This window comes from Antennarius striatus, chromosome 21, assembly GCF_040054535.1.
Source record: "Antennarius striatus isolate MH-2024 chromosome 21, ASM4005453v1, whole genome shotgun sequence".
Lineage (NCBI taxonomy): Eukaryota > Metazoa > Chordata > Actinopteri > Lophiiformes > Antennariidae > Antennarius > Antennarius striatus.
In genome coordinates this window covers 10238229-10245774 of record NC_090796.1, presented here as the reverse complement: position 1 = coordinate 10245774, position 7546 = coordinate 10238229, and positions in this window count along the sequence as shown.

Here is a 7546-nt window from a genome sequence, read left to right as displayed (position 1 = left end):
AGCTAGCTCATTAGCTACCAATGATAAACACATTATTTCAAACTCAAGGAAATGTGTATAGTATTGCTAAATTTACCATGATGCCCTGACAGTGTCAATAGAGCCTGTTGCAAGAATTTATTTTGACATGAAGTAGACACTCTTTTCCAGTCGTTCAGGTTTTAGTGACAATGGTGGAGGTACTGTATGTGCCCTCTGAATTCTTTATAGGTTTTCTGTGTTTGTGAGTATGTGTGTGTTTGTGTGTATGGGTATGTATAGTAACAGCGTCAGCAGCAAAACAGCATTAGCTAGGGCAGGAGAAATGTCAGTCCATCCGTCAACATGACATTTGCAATCTCTCCTCCTTTTCACTAAGTTCTATGTGCTTTGCTCTCGTTCACTCACAAACACCGTTCACGACTTCAAACTTTACACTCGCTCACACATTAGTTCTTACTCATATTTCCTGAGTGTCCCCATAACATAACATCTCTCTGAATCTGTTGTCTCTCCATTCTTCTATTTATCTTCCTCACATTTTCTCTTCTTTTATACTCTCTCTCCAACTCTTATCCTTTTTCTCAGGCTTAATATAAACGGTCAATGCTGTGCAATTTTTATTTCTATTTTTTTCTCCCAGTGTGTCATGATTTCACAAAGAAAACAACGAGATACTGGGAATGTGGCTGCCCTTTAAAACACTTTGTAGCAAGCTGGTTTGTTTTTGGCTGGGAAGAGCTCTTTCAAAAGTTGAAAACTACTGACCTTTTTCAGAAAGGCACATTTGACATCAACTGCTTTTTTAATCACTTGGCCGATTGTGACAGGTAAAAACAGAGAAAGGCAACAGAATGATAACAACAAAGACAGAAAAAACCCTTAATACAAGTATATTTGTAAATGTATTTATCATTTATAATTACTTTTATATTTATTTGTATCTACAGCTTGGGAGCCAAAAACAGTGACATGATATGTTAATTTTATTCCGTAGTAAATATTCCAGGTTTAAATCCAGTATAAAATTACATAAATTAAAATAATATATTTATTTGTATAATCTTACCAACATTATAGGAAACAGAAAAAAATCAATAATTCATTGCTATGTGAACTTGTGTGGAGAGATTAGTAAAGTTTGCGTCTATGCATTGAGAACACAGATTATTTGATTGATTTGATTGAACAGTTTGTGGACAATGAGTAATTGTAATTTGTTTCATTAAATGAGGGCACAATGCGGGAGAAGATTTAAAGCCAAACAACTGAATTTCCATTTTGCAATCATAATAAAAGCTTGGAGTTTAACTAAAGAATGAAATATTTAAAACCGTGTCATTTCAATGAAAGCACGAGAGAAAGAGATAAAATCTTAAAATTTTCTGTAGCACTAAAAAAAACAGTTGGAAGTTGATGTTAGTAGTTAGAGAGTGGCCTAAGTGGCCTGTGCCACTTTCTCTCGGTTGTACGTTATGTTGTATAAGGGTTTGCTAGCATATTACATTAAATACATCCCACTTGACCCTTTTTGCAATAAGGTCCTATGTACAGTATATCTGACACATTATCTTTCCCATGAAAATGTGCTTCAGGATAAATTTCCTGCTTTATTAATCTGAACCCACGCAAGGATAAATTCATTTGATAGATGTAGTTTTGGTTCCCCTAGTCTTAGAATTTGACTTATTATGCTCACATTCATAAGTAAGCATTCACTATTCTTGAATACTGACACTGCAGTGGGTGCCACATTTCTTCTGAGCAACATGACAGGACACACACACACACACACACACACACACACACACACACACACACACACACACACACACAGGAAATTGGTTTTCCCATTAAACTATCATATTTCTTTTCTACCGCTACTTTCCACTCATGGCAGTTCATGAAGCTCCTAGCCTGCCATTTGAAATGAGCTGCAAACGGGGTCAAAGGTCAAATTGATTGAACTTTGTACAGCACGCTTCAACCACACGCTTGAGTAGTGCACAACACCACTAGAAGCTCTCCAGCTGACAGAGCATTACTGCTTTTCTTAGTAGAATGGCTCAGCTGGCGATGGGGGAATTTACTGCTTGCCGTGTGTAGGTGGCAAGGGTTGGCATTATCACTGCAAAGCTCATAGTGAGAGAAAGACTACCCACTATACTGTAGAATAAAATAACACAAGTTAACAGGAATTTGTTTTACTTGATATTTATGTGATTTTGTGTGACTACAAAAAAAAAAGGCTAAAATTTCAGTAATTTGAATCGCATCTGCCTTTATCCTTAAAATACATTTCTTTTCTAGGTCAGAAAAGACTGATCAAGTAATATATGATGAACTGGCATCTTGTCCAGGATGTACACCACCTCTCACCTGATGTCAGCTGGGACAGCCTCCAGTGCAAACTGGTGACCCAGATTTGGTTAAGCAGCTGAAGACTAGAACATTTTGGATTGTGTCGTGTTCAAGAAAATGAATGAATTCATATATGTAAAAACTAATGTTCTAACTAAACTACTATGTAACCTCCATCTACATAAGACAGGCCTGTGACCAGCTCTCTCTCATACTTCTTCATCTTGTACAAAAGAAGTCATGAAATTGAAAACTAAAAAAAATATGGACACATATGAACACAACGAGACGCCATCGAGCCGACTCAAACCACAATTGGTTTCAGTGAGCTGTCACATTCTGGCTGAAAGTCAGTTTTATACTTACTTAGTTCCATAATAAGAAGTCATGTTGACAACCGCACAATACATCTCTCCTTTCAGACGATAAAAAAGAAGGGGAAAAAAAGGAAAAAGATGATTGGGGCAATGTTACAAAGCTTTTTCACAGAAATGATTAAGAGACACTGACAGAAAATGGATGCTTAGAAGAATAAATCAGACAACTCAATATACATAAATATGGGCCATGTTTCTGGTAAATATTTAAATTGAATATCTCACGATCATGTGAATGATGATCTGCACATATTTTATAATACTACTACTTTTCAAATGTATTTTTATTTTTGAACTTATAGAATTTGCCTAAATCATATTCATACTATTTTTCTGTTCTAATTATGTACATTAAGTCTATGTCGGTCCATCTATTGATTTCCATCTAGTAGAAATTGTGTTTTTTATACAACTATACTTCAGTAAACACGTGCATAAAAAGTAACAAGAATCACTGGGTTAAGTTCAGAGACAATACATGGCTGGCAGCAAAAGTACTTCAATACACAATGTCGATAAAGAATATTAGCAAAATGAATCTATTTTCCAAACTATAAATGCAATGCTACTACTGACTGAAATCACAGAGTAGTTCAACCCCACAGCAACAACCATATCTTATATTGTAGAGCACTGTTTTGCAAATATGATGAATAGCTAGGCAAAGGTTTCTGCCAATGTTCCTGAGGAATCAAAGGCCTCCAGTTTGATAATATTCCTGAGTTTATTCATACATTCATTCCTTTTCTAACTGCTTGTTCCGCTGTAGTGGGTCATGGGGAGCTGGAACCTATCTCAGCTGACTGAGGGCGTGAGGCAGGGGAAACTCTGGGCACGATACCAGTGCACTGCAGAGCCACACAGAGACATAGACAACCACGCACGCACACACTCACACCTACGGGGAAATTTGGAACTGGCCAATGAACCTGAAGCGCATGTTTTTTGGAGGTGGGAAGGAGCTGGAAAACCTGGAGAGAACCCACGCAGACACAGGGAGAACATGCAAACTCCGCATAGAGCGTGGCCTGAACCCAGAACCGCCTTGCTGAGCGGCGACAGAGCTACCCACTGAGCCACCGAGCCACCCTTCCTGAGTTTATATGCCCCAAAATCTTTCTTCAGGTTCTACCAGAATCTTTTAATGAGATTCCAGTCAGGATATTGTGATGGCCAATCTTTAACATTCCAGAAGATTCATTTACATTGATGTTTTACTTGGGATCCTTTTGGAACATCCAGTAGCATCCACATTTCATCTGTCTGATAGATGGTGAGATGTCTTCTTCAAGGGGGCCCTGATAAACCCTGCAAGTTTCCATTTCCCAAAGAACTAAGGCAGGTCCAGATCATAACTGCCACATCATATTTTTTTTAACTCTAGGTTTGGTATTCATTTCAATATGTGCTTCGTTCTTCATCCTGTCCTGCTAATCCATAGGCAAAACAAATTACAGTTTTGTTTCATCCCTCCATCAAACAGCATCTTAAAGCTTCTGAAGCATATCTACATGGCTTTTCATGTACTGGTGATGCTTTTGGTTTCAGAACAAGTGTGATCTTGGAATTCAGAAACGGAGCCAAACAAAATTTTCCAAAAAAAACAAGAGCACAGAACCTTAAAAACTTTGAGACCTCCTGCTCTTATGGAATCTGAGTCAATTTTGAGGCCACAGTAGTTATTAAAAGAGTCTTGCTGTGCTAAAAGTGATTTGGTGTCTGCAAACAGCTGATAAATGGCTTATCGCATCAATAAGCTTAAAAGATAATGGGGGTTGAACAATTTTGCCTCTAAAATGGGACTGAATGAAAAATTGCCTTTACATGCTGGTAGGTGATTCGGGTGGATGGCGTGCAAACGGAGTCCAGGCTTCGTCTCGCCACTTGAGATTTCTAAATTCGATTACATTTGTCAAAATAAGATAGCTTTATGGAATTTAGTTTGATCATCTTCTCAGCTTCTTTTTGGGGAAAAAAAGAACTCTGGTCAAAATCAGTGATGTACCAGATTTTGTTTAATTTGTTTACTTTGATGAAAGAAAAGCGCTTTAGATAAGTTTAGGGTAACATGGTTGTTATAGTTAATCTTTCAAGAAACAAATCAAACATGCTGTCAGTCTATATTTGCATACATATGTGATATGCTCTGTGGCAACATATTTGCAGCTTGTCTAAAATGAACCACATTTAGCAGTCTCAAAAGCCATCGTGACAGAGGCTAAAATAGCAAAGAGGACGTTGAGCAAGGAAGCTAAGAAGAGAAGAGGAGACAGCGACCAAGCAAGAGACAGAACAACAGCGAGTCTCAGACTGCCTTTTAGTTATTTAGGGAGAGTCATGAAGTAAGATAGTAAGACTAAGTAAGGCTGTCATACAGACACTTTATTGGACGTCTCATTGGACTGTCAGTTGGCTTGCTATTATCACTCCTTAATGTTAAATAACTCTGAATTTATTACTTATTCAAGTTACAAACATTACAGTTGCACAGAAAAAAAATGTGTTTGCTTGTTGCTCTTTTATAGTAAATCCTTTTAATTTTTCAGGTTAAAGCCACAGCACTCCATCAATCAAGGATCACACTATCCAAGAGAATAAAGAAAATTAATATCAAACACAAGTTAGGACATTAACTTAGTTCAAAATGTTTTTGTCAGAGTTAAAATGGGCTTAATTACTGCATTGTGGGAAATGTAGTCTTTGATCAAAGCACACTTTCGACCTATTTATTTTTAGACGCTGTGACCTTTTATGCTCTCCCGGGCCACATAAAATAATGTGGCGGGCCACATTTGGCCCCCGCGCCTTGAGTTTGACACGTGCTTTATATGGGAAAAAAAAAAAAAAAGTAAAACAGTATTTCAATGTGTTTTTAGTTTAGTCCTCTGACATTTTGGGATTTTTTTTTTAACAACAAATTCATTTGTGTAACTGATCAATATGATGAAACCAGAAGCAGACACAGTGAGCTGTTGGATGGAAGGATGGAATTTCTGTACACCTCCAATTTATCAGCAATATAACCAATTTTACTGGGTTCTGTTACTGTATGAAAGCCACTCACAAAATGCATAACAAGAAATTAAATTACATCTGTTATTATCTGTGTAGGTTCTCAGTTATCCAGGTCATGGTTATCCAAAGGTGTTTAAACCTTTGGATAAACCTTGTTCAGAGATGGCTTCTCCACTTCGACATGGATGGCTTCCTTCACTCCTCTCTCAAACCATCACTCCACAGGGTTAATAAGCTGGAAAAGACCAGCTACCTTCAGAACTGACTAAGCCTCTTGAATGAGAGGAAAAACGTTTTCAAGAAACTTTCTTACAGTCCAGTGGATTGATTTAAACACCTTTGGATACATCTGCAATTATTATTGAGTAACTTTAAAGCAATCTGCTTGGCTGCACAGTAAAAAGATAAATCAGTTACCCTGCTTTTGTATTTCTGACAGAGCAACTGCTCAGTGTTTTCTGTAACAAACTGCAACTAACAAACAGGAGCAAAACACTGAGGGATAAAGAATTCAGTCTATTACTTCAATGTGTTAATTAACATCTATATGGGTTTACCTTCCTGGAAAATGTGTTTTCTGGGTAACATGTTTGATCTGACATTATATCAGCAGTGGCAAAGCATTCATTTAAACAACTGCAAATAAGATGTTTCAATATCTTGCTATTATCTTTGAATGTATTATTCATTAATATCCCTGGGTTATTTAAGGAGGGTGCAATCACAGCGACCTTACTCAGTCACAATTTCAAAACAGGAATCACTTATCTTGCAGACACACTAAGATTCCAGTGTGTGATATCCATAATCCTCTGTCCTAGTCTGAGTATGAATACTTGTATGTCTAAATCTCTGTTTGAACAGATAATGCCAACACACTGTGATGTACTTACTTTTGCTCTGCCTCTGACTGTGAACAACAAAAGCGAAGAGTGGACCGCCTGATGTGAAACATTTGATCTGGTCTGACTGAGACAAAAAAGTAGGAGAAGATTTTTTTCCCCGGAGGCACAACAGAGCTGTCGTTCATACAAAGAGAGAAAAGGGGTTAAATTAATATATGTTCAAGGATTGTAGTTCTTTACATGTTCTTTTTTTCATTTTATGGGTTTTATGTTTACGCTCCACTTTGAGGTGGGGGTTGAACACAAATGTAGAATTTTCAAACAATAAAATTGCTCTTAGTGCAAATAATTATAATTACTGAAGCCTGGGGGCTTCAAATGAAATTTGGTATTGATAATTAATCTTTATGAAAAATAAAAGTCAATGTTGTTGCAGCAGTGGATTGGGACTACATACATTAGTGCGGCCTGCGTACATATGTAGTCTACACACACTAACAAACACACACTCATGTCATTGCGATCCAAAGCGTAAAGGGATGCTGAAAACATTCATCAATTTATTTTTATTAACCAAATAAATAATATGGTAGTTTTTGACTGACACTTCCAAGAAGTCCTCATATAATAAATGTGCTTTTGTTAATGTTATGTTTAAAACCTCCAAAAGCAGATTCACTCTTTCAAACAGATAAATCTTTGAATGCCAGATAAGTAGGATGTGACAAATGGTTTTCCAGCACACTTGGCAGAAAGAAAACAAAACCTTATTACAAGATTATTTGTAAAATAAAATACTAGTAATGATGGGATGATATGGGTGTCTTTATAGTAAATAAATATGTTATCTCTCAACAGGCATTCACCAGAATTCCGTCCTGAACTGCCACAGTTCTGGTATGCTGCTGATCGCCTGTACTTCTGCCTCCTGCTGAAAACATATGTCAGTCATGTGTCATGTTTGTTTTG